General features: G+C 32.4%; 1 long non-coding RNA gene across 1 annotated transcript; it reads left to right on the top strand.

Moving 5' to 3' along the window:
• Positions 1-2,314: 2,314 nt before the first annotated feature.
• Positions 2,315-3,713, top strand: LOC131040016 (uncharacterized). Its single transcript, XR_009104752.1, has 2 exons — positions 2,315-2,372; positions 2,770-3,713. It is a non-coding gene; the product is annotated as an uncharacterized LOC131040016 (long non-coding RNA).
• Positions 3,714-12,016: the final 8,303 nt, after the last annotated feature.

Here is a 12,016-nt window from a genome sequence, read left to right as displayed (position 1 = left end):
TTAAATCTAGAATGATAATTGTGATAACATAATAATCTAAATAAAACAAATAAAAAAAAAAAAAAAAATATAATTATTAAAAAAATTAAAAAAACATATATCTTAAATTTAAAATAATTTTTACCATAATTATAATGCACAATGGCGTTGAGTTGCAATTATTCCGAAGTGTTTATGTGCTCCCCTTATCCACTTTCCTTTACTCATCTTATTTGCCTAAAAAACCATGTGTAATGTGCTCCCCTTCTTATTCACTTCCCTTTACTCATCTTATTCACCTAAAAGACCGTGTATTAAGTAACTAATTATATTTTATAGCTATTTAAATTGCACATTTGTCTTCTCCTTGTTTTGATTTGACTATATGTTTGTAATAATAAATGGTGGTGATTGTAACACTCTCTTAGTATGCTTTAAATATTAAGTGAGCTGTTTTAAATAATCAACCGTGATCATTTTTGAGAAATTTAAGGAGATACTTAGTAATACAGATGGCATAGTTAATCATTCTTTTATGTCTTCATTATTTATTCATTGTAGAAGCCTTTCATTATTTATTCATTGTAGAAGCCTTTCATTATTTATTCATTGTAGAAGCCTTTCAGCATCAATAATATTATATAAAAAATAAATTATCTATTTAAAATGAATTTTCAAATGAATTTTCAAAGAAATTAAAGAATAATATAATACATAAAATAAGTACAATCTGAGTTGGTTTAGTAGTGGAGAACAAGTTCAAATTCCACAAAGGATCCACAAAGGATAGAATATGTGCACCTCTTCCGCTTATCTTCAGCATGTTCACTATCTGTGTAGTATAGATAATAGTCCATAGATATAAAAGCACCATTTTTGTTGCTCTATGTTTCTATAAAAAAAAAAAATCTGTGAAAACAATGTAAATTTTTGTTTTGATCTAATACAATGAGAGCTATCTCTTATAAAAAAAAATAAAAAATAAAAAAAATTTAATAATTTAAAAACGAAATAAGTTAAAGTTGGATGACAACATTTCTTGTCTAGAAACTTTTGAGTCCTTATACATCTATATAGATTTAACCAAATAATTATAACAAGTAACATGTCATACAAAAAGTAGAAACTTTTGTGTCCTTATACATCTTTATAGATTTAACCAAATAATTATACCGAGTAACATGTCATACAAAAAGTATAACAGATATTGTAAAATAGGAAGAAACTTGAAAACAAAATTAAAAGTTCAAATTATTATTATTTTAATGTTAGTTGTGCTTATTTTAATTAAGAAACTATTTAGTAACAGAAATTCACGAATTCTTTTTGATACATAAATTACTTAAAATCATATGAATCCTACAAATATTAAAAGGGCCAAACACCCAAAAACATTTTCGAGCAAATGTTTACTAAATAAAAAATTGTTTTTATTTTTGAAGGAATGAGACATTACACCATTGCAAACTGGAGAACAACCTTCACATTATTTATGAACTCTAAGAAACGGCAGTACATTCACAACATTTTAAACCCCCACCTGCAACCGAAATACAATGTTTGTTATCCTTAAAAATTTTATCGCATCCCTTACAGTCGTTCACAGCTACACAATGATCAGCACGGGTGACGCAATCATTCCCTACAATCAACATTCCACACATACTAAACACTTAGTTTTCCATGTTAACATAAACAAAAAGTAACATATATATTTATATACTGACTTTGATCGTTAGTAAGAGGCGTCGCTGTTGATGCAGTTGTTGGTGAGGGCAGGCTAAACAAAAGCAAAAGAGCCACCATGGATACAAAAATAACTCTCTTTTTTCCCATCTTTCTTTAAGTTTCTCACTCAAAATGATTTAGATAAACTAGTAATGCATTTAAGAGTTTTCAGTGCCCGTTTATATAGGGAAGGATGCAGTATTAGTTAGGAAAACATATTTCCCTTCTTTTAAGAGTTTGCAGTACCGGTTTATATAGGGAAGGATGCCGTATTAATTAGTAAAACTAGAGTTAGATCAAAAGGAGAAATGAAAATAGAAGGTGAGATTTGGATTAATTTCATGTTTTTTATTCAATGTATTTAATTATTTTAAAACTTAATGATATAAGTTTTTGAATTATAAATATTTTTAAAATAAATTAGTTTTAAGAGGCATGCACAGCTTCAGAGGAGCCTGCAGAAGCAGAAGGAGGCTTAGTCTGCAGGTAACATTTGGCTGTTAGGGTTTATGTTGTGTCTGCATGCTCCTTCCAAGTGGACGATCGCAAAAGAGATTAGAGCATAGAATGGAGTGAGGGCCCTAATAAAAATGCAACCACCTTTTCAGAAAATTGCAGTGGTCACCAGAGGTCGCAGTGGTTACCATGCATGCAAAGGATTAGCTGTAAGTTGTTTTTTACTGCTTTCATTTGGCTTACGCTGCTATTTTGTCCCACTCTGGCTTTACACCTGCCAGTTGCATTTGGTTAAAAATTTCCCAGCGTCTTTTCAACAAATCCATGTTGTGCATATCGTACAATCATTAAAGCTTTGGTTTTTGAGTCTCAGTTAAGCTGCATTGCATTGCTCTGCATGTGAAAAACTTTCAGTTGTTTCACAGCTGGGTGTAATTTTGTTTGAGATATTTTGGGGTTTGAGAAAACATTAAAGTTTGCTGCATTTGAGATGTGATCGTTATTAAGCTTTGGTTTGTGGTTTCTGAATTAAGCATGTGTTGCATTGTGTTACAGAACTGTTTTCTGTGTTTTTTAATTTTAATATTTCTTAATATGGAAATGCAGTTTGCAACTGTGCTCTTCGTGGATGTTTGGTCAATAACTTGTTTTATTTGGAAAGTAGCCTTTCTTTAAGCTCTTGATGAAACAAGAAACAAAGACGGACCTTTAATTTTTGTCAATGTTAAGTGCTTGAGATATGAATTGATAGTGGAGTAAAAGGTTTAATGTTGTAATCTCCAAGGCCTTCAAATGGTGACATGGGTGAAAAGTCAGTTCCCTATTTTGCTCTACAAGCTCACGTATGCATAAGGATTACTCCATGATTGCTACAGAATTGAGGGCTAGAAGGGCTATATAGTCCTTTTGGGCATGTAAGTCATGGTTATGGGTTAGTACAGTACCATATGTGACTGCATTCATCAACAAGATGCACGGTGCAGGATAAAATGATCAGGACTGTCAATATAGAAATAGATGCATAGAGATTATCTTGAAGGCATAGCAGGGTTCTCATCGATACAAAACATAGTGAGATGGTTGTAAGGTGACAATACTTAGACAACATAAGTGGCTTAAAATTCCATTCCCAGAAGCCTCCTGAGCCTCCTGAGCTTGAAGAGATTGCGGAAGATTTAGGTCCTGAGCCTCCTGAAAATTTAGGGACAAGTAATGGAGTCTCCTCCTTTTGGTTCGAGCCGTGGGCATTCGGATCCCTCCTCTTCATCTCGTACTCCATAATCTAGGTCTTTCAAGTTCTGGTTTTATCTTCTCTAGTAGTTTTTGGATGGTGATTAGGGATTTCAAGGTTTTTGACAAAAACTTGATAATGCCTTTCTTAGACTGCTTGTTTGAGTTTTGTGTTCTTCTGCCATGGATTGTCATTCGACTGTGGGATCTCTGGTTTTAGTTTCTAAAGTCTCAAATCTTTTTTAATGTTTTTTGAAATATAGCTTTTAAATATTAATATAAAATTGCATCGGCTATGGCCCTTTTACTGAAAAATAAAACACAGTAACAATTTATCTCGTATTTTTCAATTTTTTTTTTAATGTTTTGTGAAATATAGCTTTTAAATATTAATATAAAATTGCATCGGCTATGTCCCTTTTACAAAAAATAAAACATAGTAACAATTTAACTATCTCGTATTTTTCAAATTTTTTTCTTTGTTTTTGTCTATAGAAAAAGAGCTGAAAATTTCACGAAAACACTATAACAAAGAAGCCATTTAAACTCGGAACAAATAAATGAGCTTTTAGCATCTATTACATCCTTTTGTTTATTCTCTACCTCCTATTATGTGGAGGTTTTAAAACAGTAAGAATTTTATTTTCTAATAATTTATGAAAAAATATTAATAAATTTACTGAATATATAATTCACAAAAAAACCCTATGAAGTTAATAAATAAAATAGTGTTTGTGGTTGATAATTAAATAATTAAATAAGTTAAAGGTTTGACAGCTACATTCTAGTCTTATAATTTTGGTTCAAATTTTATGTGTACATCAAATAATTACACTGAGTAACATATTGATAGAATAAGGAGAAGGAGATATTATAAAATACAAAGAAACTTGAATTCAAATTCAAAATAAATCATTCAAAGATTTTGAGTTTGCTTAATGAACGATTAATTAAAGGTTTATTAATGGTTATTCTAAGAACTATAATTGGAAGGGGCCTCTAGCTAGGGGTATATTTATTTATTGGTCGAATTAACCTGCAGAGGGTATCTTGCCCTACTATTCTATGGGGTGGGTGGATATAGAAGTGGCCTTGGTCCCCTGGAAGAGATATGGCGAACTACCAGCCGAGGCCCTCTCAATGCACCGATGGAACTATAGTTTCCCACCCCCCCGTTAATATTCTCTGGAAGATAAAGCAGTGGTGGCCCCCCTACTATTCTAAAAGTAGAGAAGCAATTGAAATAAATGCAGGAATTCAAGGGAGAAGTTATGATCGGAGTATGGTGGACATGAACAAGAGGCCTTAGAGGTGAATGTGGCTAAGGGCCAACAAATTTAATGGTCAAAATCTGATCAATGGAACAAAGCGTCATGTACAGAACAATCATAGGGCTTAAATTTCCAGCATTCCTCACTGATCCGAATATAATCTCATTGGGAAGGAGAAGTATGGTTGGGCACATTACAACAGAAACTTTGTGTTCCCATCTCATTCCAACAACATGAGGAGATCAACTTCCTTTACAGAGGAAATATTTGATTCGGGGGATCATTTTCAATGAATTTTCATGTTCCTCCAATGCTCCAGATTTTTTCTCTAGTATAAAGATTTTGGAATACTGACTACAACACAACTCATTTCGCATGAAATAGAGTTTGTATGTGGAAATGGTGCTTAGTCAAAGTTTGGGTCAAACTGAGTACCTAAGGCCATAAAAAAAGTCAAAAATCAAAGTTGTCAAAAGTCATCAAATTTGGCATCATTTTGAAGAGCTCTGCGAGAACTTTCCAATGCAACTCGTTTCATAAAAATGGAGTTTAGGTGGAAGTTATTCAAAGTCAAAGTTTGGTCAACATTTGATCAAACTTTGTCAAAATGATGATGTGGCAAGTCATTATTGGGAAAAGGAATCATTTTATTTTATTTTTATCAATAATTGGTCGAAACCTGAATATCTTTTGACTGGAGTTATGAACCAGTGGGGACACAATAGGAGGCCCCATCCCCATTACATATCTTTGAATTATTATTATTATTATGTTTGATTAGATTGACCCCAAGACCTTCTCCATCCTATGGAAGGCCAAGAGTCACAACTTAGAATTCCACTTCATATGTCCATATTGGGAATTGAACTTGGGCCTCCATAGTGAGAACCCAATGTTTTAACCAGTTAAGCTCAATCCCTTGGACGGAAAAGGAATCATTTTATTGTTTTATCTAAAAAAATAAATAAATCAAATAACAAAATATATAAAACAAAAATAAAATACATTAAGAAAAGAAGTGTTCCTTTTCAACGTGGGACCTCCCTTATTTAATGGGATCTCTCTTTTAAAATAAAAGACCATGCATTTTAAAAGACCATGCTATCTTATGGATGATGGAGAGAATAAAAGGGGATTGGTTCCCTAAATATAAGCCCCTTAAATTTTTTTTAATTTTAACTCCCTTGTTATTTGATCCCTAAAAAAATGGGATAACCTCCCATAAAAGATAATTGAGATTATAATAGGGAGATATTTTTTGTAAGTGAACTTGGGAAATTAGTCAAGAGACTCGAGAAGAAATTTTGGCTAAGTGTTTTCTAAGTTTTTTTTGTAATTTGCAAGTGGTGAAGCGAGAGGAAGCTATTGTGGATTTTGGTATTTCACTCCTGCACTTTGAAAAGTGGCGTTGTGTGGATAGGAGTGACTTTGTAACTTTTGTAAACTCATTTTTGGAGCATAATTGGATCGGTCTCACCCAGTTGGGCAGACCCAGAGACGTAGTCACCTTGTGGCGAACTCTGTAATCAAATCCTGTTGTTTGTGTCTCCTTTCTCTTCCTCTCTAATTTTTCTATTTCATCACTTCAATTTATTTGTAATTAAACATTTATGTACATGCTAATTTCAATTTGTTAAGCATTGTAATGTTAGCATTTTTATGCAATCAGACATAGATCCTTAATCAGATCAATATTTCAAGGGAAGCTGATTTCAAAAGGTTTACCAGAAGCCTTTAAACAGAAAGGGAAATGGGTGAAGAAGCATGATTTTAAAAAAGACATAGGGCAGAGTTCTGAAAGGAGAAGTTTACGGAAAAAGGAAGGGTTCAAGTCAATCAAGAGTGTGGGGAAGAGTGCAAGAAAGATACTATTTTTATTACCTCTTAACCATTTCAAGCTCAACATGGAATGGCTAAAGGAGAAAGCACTGTGGGTGAAATGGTGCGACATTGGAGGATGCTAAAATTTTTTTTATCTAATGGTGGGAGAGCTCTTATCTGGGTAAGTTTAACATCAGATTGTTGCCAAATGCTTTCTTCTTGATATAGTGCATTGACTTGAATTTAAAAATGAAAATTTTGTATGGGGCTCCTTTAGGGATCGAGCTTTCACAGATTAAATTGGACTTCTTATTTTAATCCTAATAAATTTCATTTTGAGAAAACACCCATGTGGGTAATTCGCTCTTGTCTGAATTTTGGGGGGTTGAAACCTTAGTCAAAATAGGAGATGCTCTTGGATAATTTCTAGGGGTAGAAGAGGATTTTCTTAACAAAAAATTAGGAGACATTATTTAAAAATATGTAAGAAGAGAATCTATAGAAAATTGAAAGGATTTTCTTAACAAAAAATTAGGAGAAATTATTTAAAAATATGTAAGAATCTATAGAAAATTGAAAGGATTTTCTTAACAAAAAATCAGGAAACAATATTTAAAAATATGTAAGAATGTAATCTATAGAAAATTGAATGTAGTTTAATATTTTTTTATAAGATTTTAGATATAAGTAGAAGACTCATTTTCAAATGTGACACATATTTTTTTGTATTTTTTTAAAATAAATAAATAATTATGATTGTTTTATTATAGCTTTTTTAAAATATAAAAAAACTTATATCTTTGACCACCATAATTTGGTAAAAAATTTATGAAATTCATTTTTCTTTTAATCCTATAGTATACAAAGCATAGAATGATATGCATCTTTCACATTCAAAATATGTGACACCGTTTGATAGTTATAATATTTTTCAATCATCCTACCAATCATGACTTTAGTTAGAATATTGCCACTTTTTGGCCCCTCATGATCCTGCAAATACCGGATCATGGAAAATGGTGTCAAGTTGAAGGATAGTAGTTCATGGGTTAATTTTGGAGCTAAAGGGGGAGTATTGTTGGAGAGGATAGTAGATACAGAAAAAACCAAAAGTAGAAAGCAGAGGAGATAGAACCCCATGCAAATGATACAGTCACAGTAACAGAGGTTAAATGTGGGTTTATTAAGAATAGTCTGGATATGTTCTTCTCTCAAGGAAATGAAGATGAGAATGAAACTTTTTTGGAAGAGAGCATAATAGAGGAATCCTAAAACCATGATCTTAATAGGGATGCCAGTAGTTGATTGGTTATAGAAGATGTGAAAGAAGAAGAGGTGGAGCTATTTAATTTAGGGGAGCATCATAATATTGCCAAAAGATGGGGTAACCTTTGGGAAGAAGAAAGGGCTCTCACCGTAGAGGAGCTTATTCAAATGAGGAATGAAGTAGAGATATTAAGTCAGGAAATCAATCTACATTTATCTTGGATGTTTATAGAGACCCATAAGAAGGCCATCAAAATTAATAATGAAGTTAAAAATCAAACAAATGAGATGGTATTTGATCAAAAGGAATTAGTTTGTGATGGGTCCAATTCACAAAGGATCTTTCCAGGGAACTATCATTGGGGAGGGGAGTTTGGAGAAGAGAATGAAAATATCATATTGGAAGAAGAGCCTATGTTGCTAGAATTAGAAAGATCATGTCATCTATTAGGTATATCATAACTCCATATAGAAAAGGGTGAAAAAATATTAAAAGAAAAGAATATACTGATTTGGAGTATTTTGGAAAGATAGGCAGTGATAGACCAAAGACAAGGGGAAAATTCAAATGAAGAAGATGAGTAGAATGAAGGGGAAGAGGGGGAAATAGAGATCCCTTCAGGCATACACAAATTCAGAGCTAAAAAGGAGAATATAGATTATGGGAAAGCTCCAAAGAAAATGACAGGAAGGAAATCTACAAAAAAAATTAGTTCAAAGGATGGAGAAGCAGGAGATCAAACAAAAATTACAAATTACAAAATTTCTGAAGGAAGGGAAGGGGAAGAGCCTTCCCAAGAAATTATGAAACTCGCATTACTAAATGTTAGGGATTTGAATGCCCCTAACAAAAAGTGTGGGCTAAAGCATGTTATCTTGAAAACAAAGGCAAAAATCATTATATTGCAAGAAACAAATATCTCACTAGATGAAATGACTACCTTTTTGAGTAAATTCGATCATTTGGAAGTAGCAGTTGTTCAGGTAGTAGGAGCCTCGAGAGGATTAGCCATATTTTGGAAATAAAATAGGATTTCCTTTGAAATATTAGAAGAAAATCACTATTGGATTGGTGGATTAATTAAAAGGTGAACCAAAATTTGAACTTTTAATCAATTGATGTCTATGGTTGCATAGCCACAATTAAAAAGAAGGTAGTATGGAAAGAAATTGATTTTTTCCTAAATCAATTTACATTTCCCCATACTGTGTTAGGAGGTGATTTCAATGCTATCTTACATTTGACAAAAATAAAGGGGGGTATTCAAAAAGAGATGCAACTTTAGATTGACTTTAAAGAATGGGTTAATAGTAATAATCTATTGGATTTACAAACTTAGAGTGGTGTTTTTACTTTGAATAATAGAAGGTTGGGATTCAACCACATTGCTGAAAGCTTAGATAGATTCCTCTTCATTGGGGATCTAACCTTGTTGCCTTATATGCCAAAATGTAGTGTCCCTCCTTGACTTACATTTTGATTCATGATTCGATAGACTTATCCAGACTTATGATGATATTTTGATGGTGATTATGGATTTATTTCTACACAGTAGACATTTATGATGCTATATGGACATGTGTTATATTGATGACTTTTGATGATCTATGTGATGGATGATATGTTATGATCATTCGATGGATAGTATTTCTTGATGGACTTATATGTATTCAAGATTCTTATGTGATTTATATGATTTTATGATATATGTTGATGATACTAACCCTACTTCATGATGATGATTTTATGAGACGTGTTTGTATTGGGTAACTGTCTTTGTGAAAGGGACGATGCCTTATCACTCATCGTGAGCATGATAAGGTGTTGCGATTCTGTTTCACTTGCTTTTTACTATGAAATTGTATATATGTTATTTTGTGTTTATCGGTGGATGCATGATTGTAGGTATCGGACATCGAGTCCACCTGGTCTCATAGGTCTGAGCGTGTCCTAATCTCAAAGGCAATTGTTGGAGATGAATTGCTTTTCCCTCACCTACTCATGGTCTAGTATGCTCACCTTGTCAGTCTTTTTGGGTGTAAGTGTTGTCCAGTCTTGAGTTGGTATCTCGTTCTATCTATGTGCGGTTGGTTATGTGTGTGTGTATGATTTATCATTGATTGAATTAATTATCCTATAGTTACATAATGTTTATTTAATTAAATTAATTAATGTTGAGCAATAGTTATTAAAGTTATAATTAATCAATTAATTAATGGATATTTTATTTATTATTATTGAATTTATTAATGCTTGATTTATTAATTAATTGGTTTTATTTTGAATTTAATTGATTTATTGACTATTGCTTTATTTAATTAATTTTATCCTTTTGATTTTATTTATTGTTAATTGATTTTATTAATTTATTTTAGATATAGTTGTAAATTTGATTTTATTATTATTAATATAAAAGATGTAAAACCTATTTCTATTTCTACATCCCTAAAAAATTATATAATATTACTACTTTTCTTTTTATTATGCATGGGGTGGGGTAAAATAAAATATAATATATTCTACCTACCCTATTTGGTAATTGGGTGAATTTAAATTTGTTGGTAGAAAATATAATTAAATATTCCTACATTGGAACTATACACGGTAGGTAAGAAATATTATTTTTATGGATTACTTTGATTGGTCGAGAGTTTTTGCTTGGAAATCTTTTTATTTGGCTTCTTGTAGCTATTTGGGGGTTACCAATCGCTGCAATTTTGGATTTTGGATTTTTGTTTCTAGTTTGGATTGAAGATTTTGTTGCGGTTTTGGATTCAACATTTCTTCGTCTTCAATTCGACTCTTTTGGATTGCGATTTGAAGGTTGGTGGATTTTTAATTTTTACATTTATGTTTTCAGAGAATGCTTTCTCCATGAGAGAATTTGTTTGTCGTGTCTGCAACTTAAAGATTGTATGGGGATTAGTCTATTTTGGTTTATATTTGGGATGGTTAGCTTTGTAGGGAAAGATTGATGGAATCCTCTTTTATGAATTGTCATTATGGATTGTCTCTGCGAATTTCTTTTTGAGTGTGTTTCTGAAAATGTTTTATTCCTGTAATGTTGTTAAAATGTATTGTTTGCGATAGCTGAATGATTCGGGAAAATAAGGAATGTAGTTTTTTTTTTAGGCAATAATAATGAATGAATAGGGGGGAAAGAATGCAGTTTTGAATTCAGGTTGTTGCAAGAATTTCTGAGTTGTTTATCCATGTAATGGAAAATGGATCTCCTGCATATGTATTTTGGTGTTTTGTGTATGTTTAAAGTGTGTTCTTGGTGGCATTGGATATTTATTTGAGTATTGCTCATCTTGAGAACTCCTTGATGTGATAGGAACTATTTTTCCTTGGTTTGAGTGTGTCGGTACCATTGTAAAAGCTCATAAAGCTCATAGTGAGTGTCCATGTCATGTTTTAGAAATTTATAGTCTTGTTGTTAGAGTATTTGAGTGTTTGGTAATGTTTTGGTTCAATTCTTTTGGCCTATGCAGAGATAGGTTTCTCTCCTTTGTGCTTTAATCCTTAAATGCAGTTTTAGCCAAACTGCTTATCCACTGATTTGTAAACTCACTCCTGTGAGTTTTTTTTCATGCGTAAACCATTTGTACGCCCTTTTTTTATGCTTATCCAACCTCTTGATCGGTTCCTTGAGGCCGTTTCTGCCTCCTCAGTTGATCTGGGGAACCACTTAATCTTCAAAATCTCTTAAACTTATGATTTTGCATGCTTAACCAAAAATGCCATCAAAACTACCAGAAACAACATAAAAAATACCAAGAATGACACCCTATCTACCAAGAACACCACTATGCATACCAGGAATTCCATAGTTTAGACCCAAAGTGCTAACAAATTAGATGTGAGAGCTAACCTATAGACTAAGAAAGCTAACTAACCTAGGAACCCAAAATGCTGACCAATGGACCCAAAATGTTGTACAATCTTCCTAGAATGCTATGATATATCCCCAAAATTCTATCCTACATACCAAGGGTGCTAACTTGCATACCAAGAGAGCTGAATTGGTCTGAGAGACCTAGAAAACTCAATTTTAGTGTTGTAAAGTTCTAGTTGGTTTGTGTGAGTTTTCTAGAGGCATGTGAAGTCTTTGTTGAGCATTTTTAATTGATTCATTATTTTATACAATGTCTTGTGATGTATTTTATGCTTCGATAAGAGGATTCATGCCTTGTCGTTGAGGAGTTCCTTATGCAAAAGTTGCTCTAGTAAGAGGTTGTTGCCTTGTTGTTTGAGGATTGTT

This window comes from Cryptomeria japonica, chromosome 7 (assembly GCF_030272615.1).
Source record: "Cryptomeria japonica chromosome 7, Sugi_1.0, whole genome shotgun sequence".
Classification (NCBI taxonomy): domain Eukaryota; kingdom Viridiplantae; phylum Streptophyta; class Pinopsida; order Cupressales; family Cupressaceae; genus Cryptomeria; species Cryptomeria japonica.
The sequence above is the reverse complement of the archived record's forward strand: the minus strand, read 5'-3'. Positions and strand labels throughout refer to the sequence as shown.